Source organism: Puma concolor, chromosome C2, assembly GCF_028749965.1.
Source record: "Puma concolor isolate L17-30 chromosome C2, mPumCon1.1.hap2, whole genome shotgun sequence".
Lineage (NCBI taxonomy): Eukaryota > Metazoa > Chordata > Mammalia > Carnivora > Felidae > Puma > Puma concolor.
In genome coordinates this window covers 96,900,948-96,917,067 of record NC_141675.1, presented here as the reverse complement: position 1 = coordinate 96,917,067, position 16,120 = coordinate 96,900,948, and positions in this window count along the sequence as shown.

Below are 16,120 nucleotides of genomic sequence, written 5' to 3'. Positions count from 1 at the left end.
TTTCTGGATTTCCATAATAATGACAGTCCTACAGAGAAAGAGCATTATGGGTAGGGTAAACTGGGGTTTAGGGAGCACACTTTCTGGAACAACTTGGGAACATTTGGTACTGTCTCTGAGAGTGATGAAGATGATGAGCCGCTAATCTTTTCTAGATATAAGAATGTATGAAATTCATAATTGTGCTCATGCTCCAAGGTTGCACATAACAAATATTTTGAGGTAATTATGACCTCCAAATCAAATAATAATAAATATCTAGGTATTAGTAAGACAACAATTTAGTCAATAGGAACAAATAACATATAATTAATGCCTCAGGCAAGAATGCAAAGATATCCGGAAAAACTTCTCTTACACCTAGAAATTAAATTGTCCAGTTAGGACAAGGGAAACAGTATCTGGGCTATTAAAATAATGCCAAGTTGGGCATTCATAATCTTACTGTTTTTGTTAGAAAAATGCAAACTAATCTTGCAAATATATAGAAAAAATCAACACTTCCCTCCAGTTCTTTGGAAATTAATGACCATGACCACAAATTTTGTTTTTATTATTACCAGGAAGAAAATACTAAACTACATCTTTACAGTTCTTAGTAAATGTAAATATATAAAATCAAGGTTTGTGATAAAAAAGACACACATATAGAAATGATTAAGGTGTTAGATATGGATGTTTCAGAAGTTTCTAGGGCAACTCTTCTATGATCTTTCCCATAGAGCTATGATCAACCCTAGTAGAATAATAGGTTCCCTATTACTACAACCTGACCATGGTGAAGGGTCATTGCAGACTTGTTTAGAGACCAAAAGTATGAACTTCAAGACATGATCCAGCTACTTGAAAATATACACAGAAAGATCTGTATTTAGATATATGATAGAAACCACATACAAGAATGATCATCTAAAACACCTCACTTCCAAATATCCTTTCTCACTTTTTAAGTAAACCTCCCAAATTTCTGGTAATTTCCTTTATTGAAGCAATTAATCTATAATTTCCACTTAAGGCATGATTTTTTTTTTCCAGATGACACTTCCATTTTAAAGTTATAAATGTCACTGTAGATTGCAACTACATAAAAAGACTTTGAAGATTTTTTTAAGTTCAAAAGAGATCTGAAAACTCATATCAATCAGATTTTCCTTACCTTTCTACCCATGACTGTAACAGCTAGTATCTCTCTTTTTGTCTTTGCTTAAACGCCACCCTCTCAGAGAGGTTCTCTTTGACCTTTCAGAAACCGCACATCTTTGCATGATTACCACCTCTGAGCTCTGAATCCCCTCTCCCATGCTCAGTTTATCACCCATTGAAATATTATAGGTTTTACTTATTTACTATTATTTGGCTCCTCCTGCAAAAATGCCAGTTCTATAAGAAGTTGGAATTGTATTGTGTGCGCTGTTCTAAATCCACATCTAGAAGACTATATGGCCTATAACTGGCTTCCATTAAATATTTGTTAAGTAAATGGATCTACTCCCATGATTTCAGTTGCAGTTTTTATATGGTTTCAAATTTGTTTCTCTAGCCTAGGATGCTTTCCTAAGTTTAAAATTTATATATTCAACTGTCTGTTTGAATCACCCCAAAACATCTCAAATTCAGCATACCTATGACTGAATTCATTACATTGCCTCCTCACAACTCCGCATCATCCCCTCTGCCTGCTATAATCTTACATAATCTCTTCTATGGTGATTTTCACCCATCTATCCACCCAATGAAAAATCTTGAAATTATGCCACAGATCCTTCTTGCTATATCCTTAACTGCTCTTGCACCTATGTCCTCCCTTTACTAACTTATCTTAGTAACTTTCCTCTGGTACCTTTGTTTAAATTAATACAGTAGGCTTTGGATTGGTCTTATTTCTGGTCTCATCTTTCAGTGATCTCTATTCCACACTGCCCAGAGTCTAGACTAGATTTATCTAGTCATGTCATTCTCTCTGTTAGAAACATTTAGTGGAGATCAGTGGCTACAAACTACTTAGTACAATAGAGACCCTGTCATGATTTAGTTTCTACTCCTCTCCATTGCCTAATTTTCCCATTATCTTCAGCTCAGTCTCAGTGTCAACCACTATTTCAATTCACAAGTTGCTTCATTTATCCATGCTCTTACTCGTATTCATCCTTTAGCAAAGAAAGCTGTTCTTTAATTTGTAATTTCCAACTTGATTTTAATATTTAGCCTAATGTAAGTGTACTCATTTTTATGTGTTTTTATGATATTACTAGACCATAAGTTCTTAGAGAACAGAGGCCATATCTCACTCATCTTTGCAACCTCATTGCTCCTTATAGTGGGGAGTGGTAAATATTTTAGCTAAATAAATGAACAAATGAAGAACTATGAGTTTGGGTAGAAGTAGAAAACCATGAGTACATGGAAATAACTTAAGAGTAATTAATTAACTAATTAATTAATTGAAATATAGTTATTATAAGTTCATCAATGAGGAAGTGACAGACTTAAATTTCTTTTTTAGAACATTTGAATCTATTATCAGCATTAAGATGCTTCAGATGTAATGAAGGCAAGGCCCAACAATTAGGAAGCCACTGAAGGAACCTAGAAGTATGATAGAGGGGAAAAAATGAAATTAAACTGTCCCAATCCACCAGTTTGAATTAGTTGCTACCATTGCATCTCTGCATGTCATTACACTCACAGTGCTTAAAGAGCACCTATTCACGTCTATAACTCTCCTATCAGACTATAAGCTTCCAAGGTCAGGCCTGTGTATTATTTATCACCAAAATGCAAATATTTACCCCGATGTCTGACAAATGGTAGATACACAAACTTTTTGCATGTGAGTTAAGAAGAAAAATAACAGCTCCTATTAGGGTACTAGCAGTAGGAAAGAAAAAAGGACAGCACACAAAATTCCAATGGAGGATTTTCTGTTCAGGTGGCTCAGTCTTGCTCTTGGTTTTCTAGGCATGGGCTCAGTGGTCATTCATTATTCTCTCTCTCTCTTCATTTCATCAGAATGTCTTCCTTTTCTCACTCTTGATTGCTAACTCTCTGCTTCAGCACTTGGTTCGCTTTTTGGTAAATAAACATTCAATAAATTCTGACTGAACAATAAGTCTACTCTTTGGACAGCCATTCTTCCTGCTAATCAATCTGAGTTGTAACTTTAAAATCTATGCTTATTTTCTACCATATACAAGTCCCTCTAAAATGCTCCCCTCAGCTTTCATCTACCCTATCCACTTACACCCGCTTTGTTATTAGCACACACTACCACATTCCCCCACCCCTACATGCTCCTAATGCCCTTTTTTTCAAGTTGTGAATAAATACTCGGGCTCTTCTAGGACCCTCTCTACACTGCCTCCTCTACAAGTATAACATCTTGAAAATGTGGGCCTTAAGAATATGATCCCTGGATACCTACCCAAGTGACTTTAGGTAGGGTTCTATTTTCACTTGAGGCCAACTAACTATCATGATCTGGTCAGAAAGCAAAGGCTCAAGTGTTGGACTGCATGAGCTCTGCCCATGTCAGAGTCTGTGGCTGCTGTGTATTTGATCTAGCACAGTGAAACACATCAAATTAGGCATATATACCTATGTATACATATTTATGTATTATATATACACATAGATTTATTTTTTCTGATACTGAAAGTGATATATGTTTATTAGAAAAATTAAAACTATAAAAAAGCATAAAGAGAAAATAAATATCTTAAATTTCACCATCCCGAGATAATCAGTGTCAACATTTTACAGACATTTTCCAGACATTTTTCAAGTTCTATGCAAATGTGAGCATATACATATGATTATATACATATCCATATTCCCAAATTAGATTATATTATGTATTCAGGCTTCAAAATTTGTACTTCTTATTTAACAATGTATTTATGGAACTTTTCTCATGACAAATATCATCATTATCATTGTTAAATAATGGTGATTACAGTGTTGTGTCAATATTTAGTTAACCAGTCATTATTATTTTGTTATAGGGTATTTTGTCCATCTTTTTTTTTTTTTTTTCTATTTTTACATTACAGTCTAGGGTGTGATGCTTGCCTATGCACAATACATCTTTGTGTCCTTGTCTGATTAGTTGCTTTGGAGAAATTCCATGAAGCAAAACTTCTGATCCAATGATCCATAAAGTTTTTAGAATCTAAGTGCCTGTTTTAGTAACTTCCTTTCCCTCTGGGTCACTGATGGCAAGAGACTATGGCCAGATGTCCCTGTGGATTGTTTTCTAGTACCAAAGAACCAATCTGAAGTGACATAATTAAAAAAAAAAAATGGAATTATGTAGATTTTTATTGTAACTAATATTCTTTATCATGGCTCTGTTTTTGTTTTTGTTTTGGATTTCAATTGCATGGAATTAGAGGGGAATTAGAGATGAAAGGGGTTGGAAAGCATATCTTTAAGTAATTTAATGCAAAAGGGCTAGTTGTGTCTGTCTTTTTTAATCAAATAAGTACAGTAGGACAGGACATGGACAGTGAATATTAATGATAGAAACTTCAGGGTGAGTTCTTCCAAATATCACTTTCAAACAGAAAAACTGTTGACTGTGGCATTGAACTTAATCAATGTTGATTGATGGTTCTTAAGGACCAAGTAGGAAGTTGCAAACTGCAGAACTTGAGCAATGAGCATAAATTTTCAATTGAAGAGCACAGAATTGGGTTTTGTACATAGTATGTCCCCAGTTCATGCACAAAAATAATTAATTCCGTAGCCTTTCTGACATATCTATTACATCATATACAGAAGCTCAAGGCTGAAGGCAGTGTCATTTTCAGTATTTCAAAAGAGGATTCTTAAAAATAAAACTAATATAAAATAAAATAAAAAGAAGAAGAAAAGAAAAGCACCATGGAAACTTAAATTCATAAGTACACAAATGTCAGGAATTTCACATTTCTGGTGCCCACGGTGACTGTAATTTGGCCCCATTGTGCATATATAATAATTTAGAGTTAAGTGCATATTTGGTAATATGAAATGTTACATATGCTCAAGGGGAGAAAAGTTATGGTTGCTGTGGGAAACAGAACTCTGAAATTCCCGATTTTTGTGTTGTAAAATCTCAGGCATCAGACTGCATTAGCATCATTTTCTACATTTAATAATAGATGGCTCCATTGTTGCTTTCAAGAGAGAAAGGCTTTTTCCCCCTTCTCCTAATATATTTAAAGTGATGGGATTTATTTTAAATTGAATTAACCAGAAAATACAGGTTCTTTATCAGATATAAGTGACAAGCAATAAGCCTGCATCCTGCCTCCAATTAAACAATTTAATCAAAATAGTAGTTAAAGGAGTCTTAATTTTTTAAACGTGAAATATATATTAACTGGGTTGACAGACATAAAACCTATAAATGATTTTGCTCAAAAGATATTTAAACATATTATTTAAATTTTTTTTTCACACAAAACCTTTTTCTTTAATGGCTACCTATAATACCTGACTGCAGTAATAAGTAGCATTGTCTGACTTTCCTCTGTAAGGGAGTCTGATATGGCTGTGATTGCGTTTTGAATCATCTCCATCGTCCTCTTTATCCTCAAAATAGTTTTTCTGTGTTGAGGAAACTGGGGCTTACAAAGGTTAAATAAATCACTCACAGAGAAAAAAAGCTGCGATTGAACAGAGCCATGTTCAAATGATCCTAAAATCTATGCACTTTCTATTTCACCTTACAGCTCCTGGCCTGCCTTCCTGTACTTGATCTGACTCAATACCCACTAAGGGCAGATAACAGTAATGATGATCATCATCATAATACGCAAAAAGCCTTAGTAACATTGATAACAATGAACTGGTGTGGCATCAGTATGCAAGAAGGTGGGAAGTTTGGGAGCTTAATACCTACATTGTAGCAGCATTAAATGAGGAAGAGCCAGTCTATTTTGAACTGTGATAAGAGATTATCATGGCATGGGCATAGCTTGAATCATAGTGGACTTAACTATGTGCCAGGCGCCATTCCAATCACTTTACAACATTAACCCTTCCAATTCTCATGACAATGCAATGATTCAGTGATTATAATTATCCCAACTTCACGTATTAGAACTCTGAAGCACAGAGAAGTTATGTAACATACTTAAGTTCCCACAGCTATTAAGCGGTAGAATTCAAATGTGATCCAGGCTGCTGGCTTCAAGGTTGGTACTCTCAACCACTATGGACAAAGATGAGAGTTGTGAAGGGTACAAGTGCATGTCTTCTCTGTTTGTGCTTGATAAGTTATATAACTTACCACAAAGCGCCTCAAGATAACAGAAGATCTTGAAAGAAAAAAATCATGAGCTAATTTTGATCCCCCATTCCCACCTATAAAGATCAGTGTTTAAAATATAAAATTTTGAGTCTTTCTACTGAGAGTGACTCCATAAGCTGTTCCCAAACCACTTTTATAAACACTTGTTGTTATAAGCCTAACAGCTCATCTATTTCTCTCACAGTGAACTTGACTATACAATTTTCAATTCTGCTTTTGTAGAGATTGTGACCATCCTGTCAACATATCATTAAAGCAACCTATTACACCTCTTAATTGGAACACTTTCTCATGCCTCAGCCTTCTCTTCTGCAAGTTTAAATGCCCCCATGGATTTTCTACTTCCTCAATGAGACCTATATTGCAGAGATGTTCAGAGTATTAGAAAAAAGATGATGGTAAATCAAGCAATATACTCAAATTCATGTTATGATCTAAGCACAAAAGAAGTTATTTTCTCCCTTAAATACACAAATTCATCAAATCCTAGAAAGCAGGAAGGGAGAAATAAGACTTCGGTTTTTTTTATCTTAATTTTTAAATTCTGAAAAAGACGGTCCATATCCCCTTCCTTGCACCCTCCCAAAATTTTCAATTCATCACTTGAATTAACCTCCTAAGCACTGAAGCCATCAGATAGCCAAGGCACTATCTGGTCCATCAGCGGAGCCCAGCCGCTCCAGTGAGACAGTGCTGAGCCAGAAGCACAGGGCCTCGGCTGTGTGGGCTTTGATAAGCGGAGCAGAGCCTCCCGCAGACACTGCAAAGCAATTAAAACCGCAAAAGGGCTTCTCCCCACCACCTCTTTTCCTCTTTCTTCTTCCTCCAAAGTTGAATAAAAATGATGTGATAAATTATTCTTTTCAGAGCTAACCACTTGAGAAAGAGAGAGAGAGAGAGAGAGAGAGAGAGAGAGAGAGAGAGAAGGAAAAAAATTTAAAAAAAAGGAAAGTCGCTCTTGAGAACTCATTATTAGCATGAATTCCCAGCACTCCAGCAATTATTACAGATCCACACAAGAGGGAAGGCAATGGGATAAAAGGACAGAAGGGAGTTTTATCTCAAGGCATGCAGGAAAGAGGGAAATGTTCTCCATAGGCTCAGAGCCTGGTCCGCACTGGAGCCCCTGTTAGGCCTGGTGTCTTTGAAAGGCAAACCTCAGACCCTGAGAGTTAAGTCTAATCTTGAATGGAAGAAATAAACCTCTGTAGTCTACACTAAGATAAGGGGTGTGCCCTGAAACCTGGCTAGGGAGTATCTTCAGAGTAAGTGAGACTCACATGTGGAAGTAAAAAAAAAAAGAGCCTCCTTATGAGCAAAAGGAAAGAAGGCTCTTGAGAATTTAGGAGAAATTCTGGGGAGGGCTAGAAACTTCCAGGCAAAAAGATCAAAACAACAGGAAAATTGGGAAGAGGGAAAATAAGAATTTAGACACTGATCAAGGGACAAATTTAGAAGGTACTCACTCAATACAGATATAGTTGACCATGGAACAATGCAAGGGTTAGGGGTGCTGGCTGCCTCACACAGTTGAAAATCTCCATGTAACATTTGACTCCTCTAAAGTTCATTATTCACAGCCTACTGTTGACCAGAAACCTTACTGACAACATAAACAGTTGTTTAACACATATTTTGTATGTTTTATGTATTATGTATTGTATTCTTATAATAAAGCAACCTAGAGAAAAGAAAATGGCATTAAGAAAAAAATCACAAGGAAGTGGCACCAGGGTAACTGAGTCAGTTGAGCATCTAACTTTTGGTTCCAGCTCAGGTAATGATCTCAGGGTTGTGGGATCAAGCACTGAGTCAGACTCTGAGTGAGCATGGAACCTGCTTAAGGTTCATTCTCTCTCCCTCTCCCTCCCTCTCTTTCTCTCTCTTTCTCCCCACCTCCTCCCTGTGTCCCTCCCCCACTTGTGCACACTCTCCCTCTTTCTTTCTCTCAAATAAAAATGGAAAAAGGAAGAGAAGATACATTTATACTACTATATTGTATTTATAGAAAAAAAAATAATCCACATGTAAGTGAACTCCTGCAGTTTGAACCCTTGTTGTTCAAGGGTCAACTGATTTTGCATGATTGAGTAGCTTTCTAGCTAAAATACGGGTACACTAAAGTTATATTTATCCAGTCTCTATGGCATGAAGAAGAAGCAGAAGGATGTGAGATTCCAAAACTACTAGAGGTATCATAACAATCACTGAAATCATTGGCCATAGTTGAAGAGATGAAAAACTAAGGATTAAAATTCCCCTGATCTCTAGAAGAGAACATGGAGTACAATTTTTTAGACTCTAATCTTAACTCAGTGGACAGGTAGACTGATGGATTACTGATAGACTTCTAACTGAGTCTGTTAGAAATTTTGATTCCTTTTGATTCATAAATATGACAAAAAAGCAAATGACAACTGTCATGTGACAACTATGGCATATGACATCATAGCATTGTGCCATAAAAGGAATCTTTTCTCCCAAGCATTTCTTCTGTCCTGTCCTCAGTCATGCTTCATGTCACCAATCCAGTCACTCCTCTGTACTTGAGGCAAATAAAAAATTAGAATCATATTGTTTTCTCTGGCCCAATGGGACTGTGGCACTTTGTGAAATGGTGTCACCAAATTTTGAAGTGTGAGGGCAGCCTGAATGAAGATAATGTGGGCAAAGAGCAAGACAGAGGTAAGCAATGTGAAGTACAGAATGCAATGGGGGAAGTCTAGGGCAGAAAGAAATGGAGATACATAATCAAAGATTCTTCTTTTTTACAATGGAGAGTGATTTATTCTAGATCTCCAAGTTAAGCAGACTTCTGATCCCTCTTGAAGAGTGTTATTTTTCCCAGCTTCTTACCACATACATTCAACCAATCATGATTGATTCTGCCACCAGAATACTTGTAATATCAAGGTCAATGCAAGAAGCAGTTAAGTTAAACATCAACTGAATGTCACTCCCCTTGCTAGGCATTAAGGCTATAGACGTGGACACAACACAGCTTTCTCAAGGAATCGTTAGCCTAATTAAAAACCTGCATATGCAAATAAGAAATTTTAGTATACATGATATGGTGAAAGCTCACAAGGGTGGCATGTAACCCAGACCAGAAAAGGTATAGGAGAGGAAAACAAAGACTTCTTGGAGGAGATGAAGTTTGAAATGTTGAAAATGACGAAAGGCACAAAGGGTATTTCATATTAGGTGAGCAGAAGGAGTAGAAATTTATACATACACAATAACACAACACAACTGGGAACCACAAAAAGTTTTGGAAAGTTTTAAATATGAGAATAGACAGGTAAACAGTCCAGATTACGGAGTAAAATCTCTGTATTTGAAGATGACCTTGACTTGTAGAAATCACTTCCATTCATTATCCCATTGCCTGAAACTTAGTCAAAGGGCTAGATGTATCTTAAATGGATGCTGGGAAATGTAGTGTACTAAAGTAGTCAGTGTTCCAGGAATAAGAGAAAGACTGATCTTAAGAGCACAATAGGCAGTCTACAACATATTTTATCCTATTGACTATAGATAGCTCTCAAAGGGTCTAAACATGAAAGTTTTAACTATATTTGAAGCCCAGAAAAAATGTTCTTGGAGGAATATAGAGAATGTATTACACAGTATAATGGAATTAGCTAGCAGAACGACTGAGAGGCTGATAGAATTCTGATGGAGGTGGCAAGACTGTGAGTTGGAGTTGAGATTAAGTTCATTTGATGAAAAAAAAGAGTCATCTTCTGTATGCTTTGTTGACTAAAATTTTCCCATGCCATATGTGTCGTGTCTCCATTATTTCAAATTCAATCAGTGAGGGATCCAGGTAAAGGCAACAGCTTACATAAAAACCTAGATACAAGACAGAGAGAATGGTTGGTATCAAAGAAGCAAAAGTTTTCTAGCCTGTGCAGGTAGGGTTTGGTGAGCAAAGGCACAGGAGTGGTAGGGGGTTACAGATTTTGCAGCCTCCCTTAGGCTATGCCAAGGATAAGGGACTTTACTGGGTCATGTACAAACACTGCATAAGCGTAAACAAGGAAGTTGCATCACTAACATTTTTGTTGTTGAAAGAACACCTGGATGCTGAGTAGGAATTGGATGGGAGGTGAGAGGGGTGAACTGGAAGCAGGGAGACTAAAAGCAAGACAGGGTGATGACTGAAATTAGAGTACACGTGAGAAAATTCTCTTCAAACTGCAAATGGGCAGAATTATTGGTCCTATTAGTTTACAGTGAAGTAAGAAGGCAGACAGACGTTTACTAAAGAAAGCAGATATCCTACAATGACTCAGGAGCCAGCAAAAGGGAAATTATCAGAATACTGCACAAAGGGAGTAGTTAGGAAGGGGCGAGCCAAGGGTACTGTTTTAAAGACAGACTCTGAAGGGTCATCCATCAAAAGTAGCTCAGCCCTTCAGTCCCACTGCTAACAGGTGATGAAACCTGATTCATAAAACATTTCCAGGGTGTCACTGAAGTGAAGCATTGGAGGGTTTTTCTCACCCTGAATAAGAAAACACTTCCAGTGCTTGAATTTTAACAGATGATCTTCTCCTCCCACTTATCTAACACACACACACACACACACACACACACACACACACACACACCACCTTTTTAAGTGTATGGCTGCAATAACTATAGACAAGGTGGGAAAGATGGGAGACCACAAATATATATGCTGTTGTTATGATTAAACCAATAATTCATTTATTTTACCTTTATTTTCAGTATCTGTAAGAGCTCATTTAAGGAGTTTTAGAAACTGTAGTAGAAACAAGCAATAGGTAATACAGGATCTCTATCACTGAGCTTAAAATCATAAAATCCCAAGCTTGGAAGGAACTTTAGATATAATAAAATTCAACCCTTTAAATCATGTGTGGTATTTTACCACCATTTACCACCAGGTAGCTTATTGAGAGTTATTTGTTTCTTGAATCAAAATTTAGTTTCTGAATTTGATCTAGTAAATTTTTGTCATTTAAAATATGGCCCTTTGTAGCAACATGGATGGAACTGGAGAGTGTGATGCTAAATGAAATAAGCCATACAGAGAAAGACAGATACCATATGTGTTCACTCTTATGTGGATCCTGAGAAACTTAATAGGAACCCATGGGGGAGGGGAAGAAAAAAAAAAAAAAAGAGGTTAGAGTGGGAGAAAGCCAAAGCATAAGAGACTCTTAAAAACTGAGAACAAACTGAGGGTTGATGGGGAGGTGGGAGGGAGGGGAGGGTAGGTGATGGGCGTTGAAGAGGGCATCTTTTGGGATGAGCACTGGGTGTTGTATGGAAACCAATTTAACAATAAATTTCATATATTAAAAAATAAATAAATAAATAAATAAATAAATAAATAAATAAGAAATAAAAAGTTAAAAATAAGAAAAAAAAATTTTGTCATTTAGAATATTTTAAAAAATGTAGTCAGTCTCTCTTTCATGCTATAGCACTTTAAGATTTTGAGGACTTCCTCTTCCCCTCCTCCATTCTAATCTAGGTTGAATAATCAAGAGTTACTTCAGTATTTCCTCATATGTCATAAATGTCAAACATCCCACCACCCTAATAATTTTTATCATTGTACATCCTACATTTGTTACTCTTTCTTTTAATTATGTAAAGAGAACTGAATATAATACCTCAGGTGTGGCCAGAGTAGCTTCAGTTCAGCTATTCCCTTGCTTCGATTGCTCAAGAAATTTTACTTCTAGTATATCTATTTTGGGCAGTATGGCAGAAAAGGTACTTTGAAAGACCCACCTATTACCTTACAATTATATTCCAGATAAATTACAAGGGTAATTTTTTAAAAAATGAGTTAAATGCCCAGTTTAAAGCATAGAGAAACAGCACCAGAATAACCCCCCAACAATAAAAAGAAATAGAAAAAGGATATAAAATATAGAATACATTAATAAAAACAGCAAATAATGCTAAAATAAAGACATTCAACACAGGTAAAATGTACTCCTATGAAAAGACTAAAAATAGGCGAAACTTTGCCAGAACTAATCAAGGAAAATAGAGAAAATAGACACACAAGGATTTAAATTATAATAACAAAAGTTAGTGAACATTTTTATGACCATAAATTTGAAAACTTAAGAAAAGTGGACACATTCTGCATAAATACAACATATCAAAACTGATCAGGAAGAACAAGAGATTCTGAAGAGTCCTATAACCAATATAGAGTGAGCAGTTAAAAATCTTCCTACAAAGAAAAGATTTAGCTTAGACAGTTTTGCAGAAGGTTGTGTCAAACTTTCAAGAAAAAGGTCATTCTAACCTTACCTTTTTTTTTTTTTTTTCTTTCTGGAGAATAGAAAAAAAGGAACTTTGCTTGATTGAATAAGCTTAGGATAATATTGATACCAAAAAGCAAGAAATGATCATATTCGAAAGGAAAAGTATAAACCAATCTCAATAAACTTAGATTTAAACTTCTGAACCAAATATTAATAAAAATTCAGAAGTATGTGATAAAGGTAATACACTATAACCTAGATGATTCTATCTTAGGTGTCAAAGGGTAATACATTATAAGAAAATCTATAAATTCAATTTACTCCATTCACAGATAAAGGGACAATAAAATGTAATAATCTCAATAAACACAGAAAAAAGAATTATGATAAAATTAAACATTATAACAAAAACTTTGGGCATGTTAGAAAGAGAAGGAAACTTCCTAAACTTTTGCAAAGATATCTACTCACCTCTCCCCCTACATATTCCAAATATCCAATGGGCAGCTGGATATGAAGAATTCAAGCTTGTAGAAGAAAGATAAAGATACTGACTTGTAGTCATCTGGGCAGAAGTGATTTTTAACTACACCAAGAATGAATTCATTCCATGACACACCCAAATTCACACTGATTTGAATATCAATTAAAATCACTAAATGTTCTCCACACCTGATAATTTTTAGCCTTTTCTTTCCTTCCTCCAGATGCTTATCCTAAACTTCTGACTTTTAGAAAAGAAAACACCAGGGAAAGACATATTTTGAGGGCTACTTCTGATCTCATTGCCACAGACTTCCTTGGAGACGAGAGTACAGAGCCTGGCTACTTGCTTTAAAGAAGAAATAGAAAGGTAAGAACATTCTGGGATAAAGAACAAAAATAGTATCTCAAAAAGTTGGCTACATCAAGAATTGGAGTTAGGTACTTTAGGAAATGAGGAGCAATTAAAAAGCTACTTTTTTGAGGGGCACCTGGGTGGCTCAGTCAGTTTAGCATCTGACTCTTGCTTTCAGCTCAGATCATGATCCGAGGGTCATGGGAATGAGTTCCACATTGGGCTCCATGCTGGGCATGGAACCTGCTTAGGATTCCTTTTTTTTCTTGTCTTGTCTTGTCTTTTTTTTTTTTTTCTTTTCTTGTCTTGTCTTGTCTTTCCTTTCCTTTTCTTTTCCTTTTTTCTTTATAATTTCCTTTATAATTCTCCTTCTCTCTTTCTTTCTTCCCTCCCTTCCCTTTTCTTTCTTTCTTTCTTTCTTTCTTTCTTTCTTTCTTTCTTTCTTTCTTTCTTTCTTTCTTTCTTTCTCTTTCTGTCTCTCTCCCTCCCTCCCTCCCTCCCCAGCTCATACTCTTACACATTCTCTCTCTCTCTCTCTCTCTCTCTCAAAAAAAAAAAAAATCACTTAATTTTTTTTTTAACAAAGTGACATTATTGAAGTGAGATTTTAGGAAAATTCATTTAAAAGAATGGAAGAGGTGGAAACCAGAGGAGATTAGTATATTGTAATAAAGAAGTGAATATAAATATAAATAGGCATTTTCTAACTTTTTTCCTACCTTAAAAACATTTTTTTTCTCTAGTCATTCACACTTTTGCAGCTTTTGTCAGAGTATTAAAAATAATAGAGGAAGTCAGTTTATCCCAACTCATTGGCTGTGATTGTTAATTTTATGTCAACTTGACTGGCCATGAGGTGCCTGGATTAGATGTTATATCTGATTGTGTCTGTGAAGATAATTCCAGTTGAGGTTAGCATTTGAATCAGTGGACTCTGTAGGGTAGATGATTCTACCCAACTTGTCTTGGTACCATCCAATCTGTTGAGGGCTTGAATAGAACAAAAGATAGAAGAAAGAGGAATTTGTCCTTTTTTTTTTTTTTTTTTTTTTTTTGGTGCCTTACTGTTGGAGCAGGAACATGTCATCATATCTTCTTCTGTCCTCAGATGGGGATTTAAACCATTGACTGGGTCTCCTATGTCTTAGGCCTTAGGACTAGTTTTCCTGGGTCGCTAGCTTCCAGACAGAAGATTGTGAGCCTCCATAGTTTTATGAGTGAATTAATCATAATAAATATAAATAAATAGATAAACAAACATAAAGACATGAATGCATGAATATTGGTTCCATTTCTCTGGAGAACTCTAGCTAGACACATTAGCCAATTCTACAGAAATGCAATAGTGATAGATGATGAAGGAAGGCATAGGCATTGCTTGGAGTGGGAATGTGAAAGTTGTAGAGCAACAATGAGAAAAGAATTTAAGAGAAACTTATACACCTTAGAATTGAATTATACATCCAGAATGTGAAACCTTAGTCTCTGGCTTTTAAAAAGTATTTTTCATTTTTCTGTAAAAGTTTCTCAAATACCAATTTCATATCTGTTAGAAACCTTACCTGTACGAAGCCCATATAATCATTTTATTCTTTAATATTTTATTTATTTATTTATTTATTATTTATTTATTTATTTATTTATTTATTTATTTATTTATATTTTGTAAGTGGTTCTTCTTATTGTGGAAAACAAAGTGGGAAAAGAATGAAAGCGATATCTTGTGTAATGTCTTTCAAGTTTACATATGATAGCTTTGGAATGAAGTCTTACTTATACTAAAGTCTTAACTATCCTAAAGGAATCTTTCAAATTCCCACATCCTCCATAACCCTGCAAGGTTCAAAATCCTGCTTGAAATTTTTTCTTTCCTATGTGCACCACATGGAATCAGTACACAAATCCTTCCAGGTTTCCCCCATGTTCCTCCAGTTTGTCCATTCTTTTTATTTCCCACATTTCTTAATTCATGTTTGGATTCCTGAAACCATTCCTGGCTTGTTCTCCCTGGGATCTCTCCATCCTAACCATAGATGACAGATGGCCAGCTGGAACACATTGTTCAATTTGCTTTTCCAAAAACCAGTCTTCATGCATTCCTATGGACCCAGATCTGAAGCCTTCTAGCAAATGACTCCTTCTTATCTATCCAGAATCGCCCCTGTTCTTCCTCAAAAGAGTCTTTCTATTCCAGGAAATGAAATCCAATCTGCTTGATGCTCTTAACTTGTTAACTCCCACATCTGTGCCTTCTTCCTTCATAACAACACCTTCTTCACTTTCTGACAATATGTTTTTATCTGCCTTCAAAACCCATCTGCAGGAAGACTTTCCTGACTCTTTTTGTGTCAGCTAAACACTCCTGTACTCTGCACCCACTGTGTGTGTGCAAGCATGGACACTCATACTACTATTTATATGTTGCATCACTATTTCCCTCTAGTTGTTTCATTTGGGTCTCTGTGAATCTTTAAAAAAAAAATCTTTTCTTAGTGGTTTTAAGATTTTATTTTTAAATGATCTCATAATCTCTATACCCAACGTGGGGCTCGAACTCACAACTCTATATGATCTACTGACTGAGCCAGCCAGATGCCTGCCCCTAGTTAGTATTTTTAGTAGAAGTTTCACTCAGTAATAACTCAAAGCTGAGATGGATAGTTATTATAATAGATGAAAACTTATGATTGAATATCATTTCGACAGGATTAAAAAAATGGCAAGGCT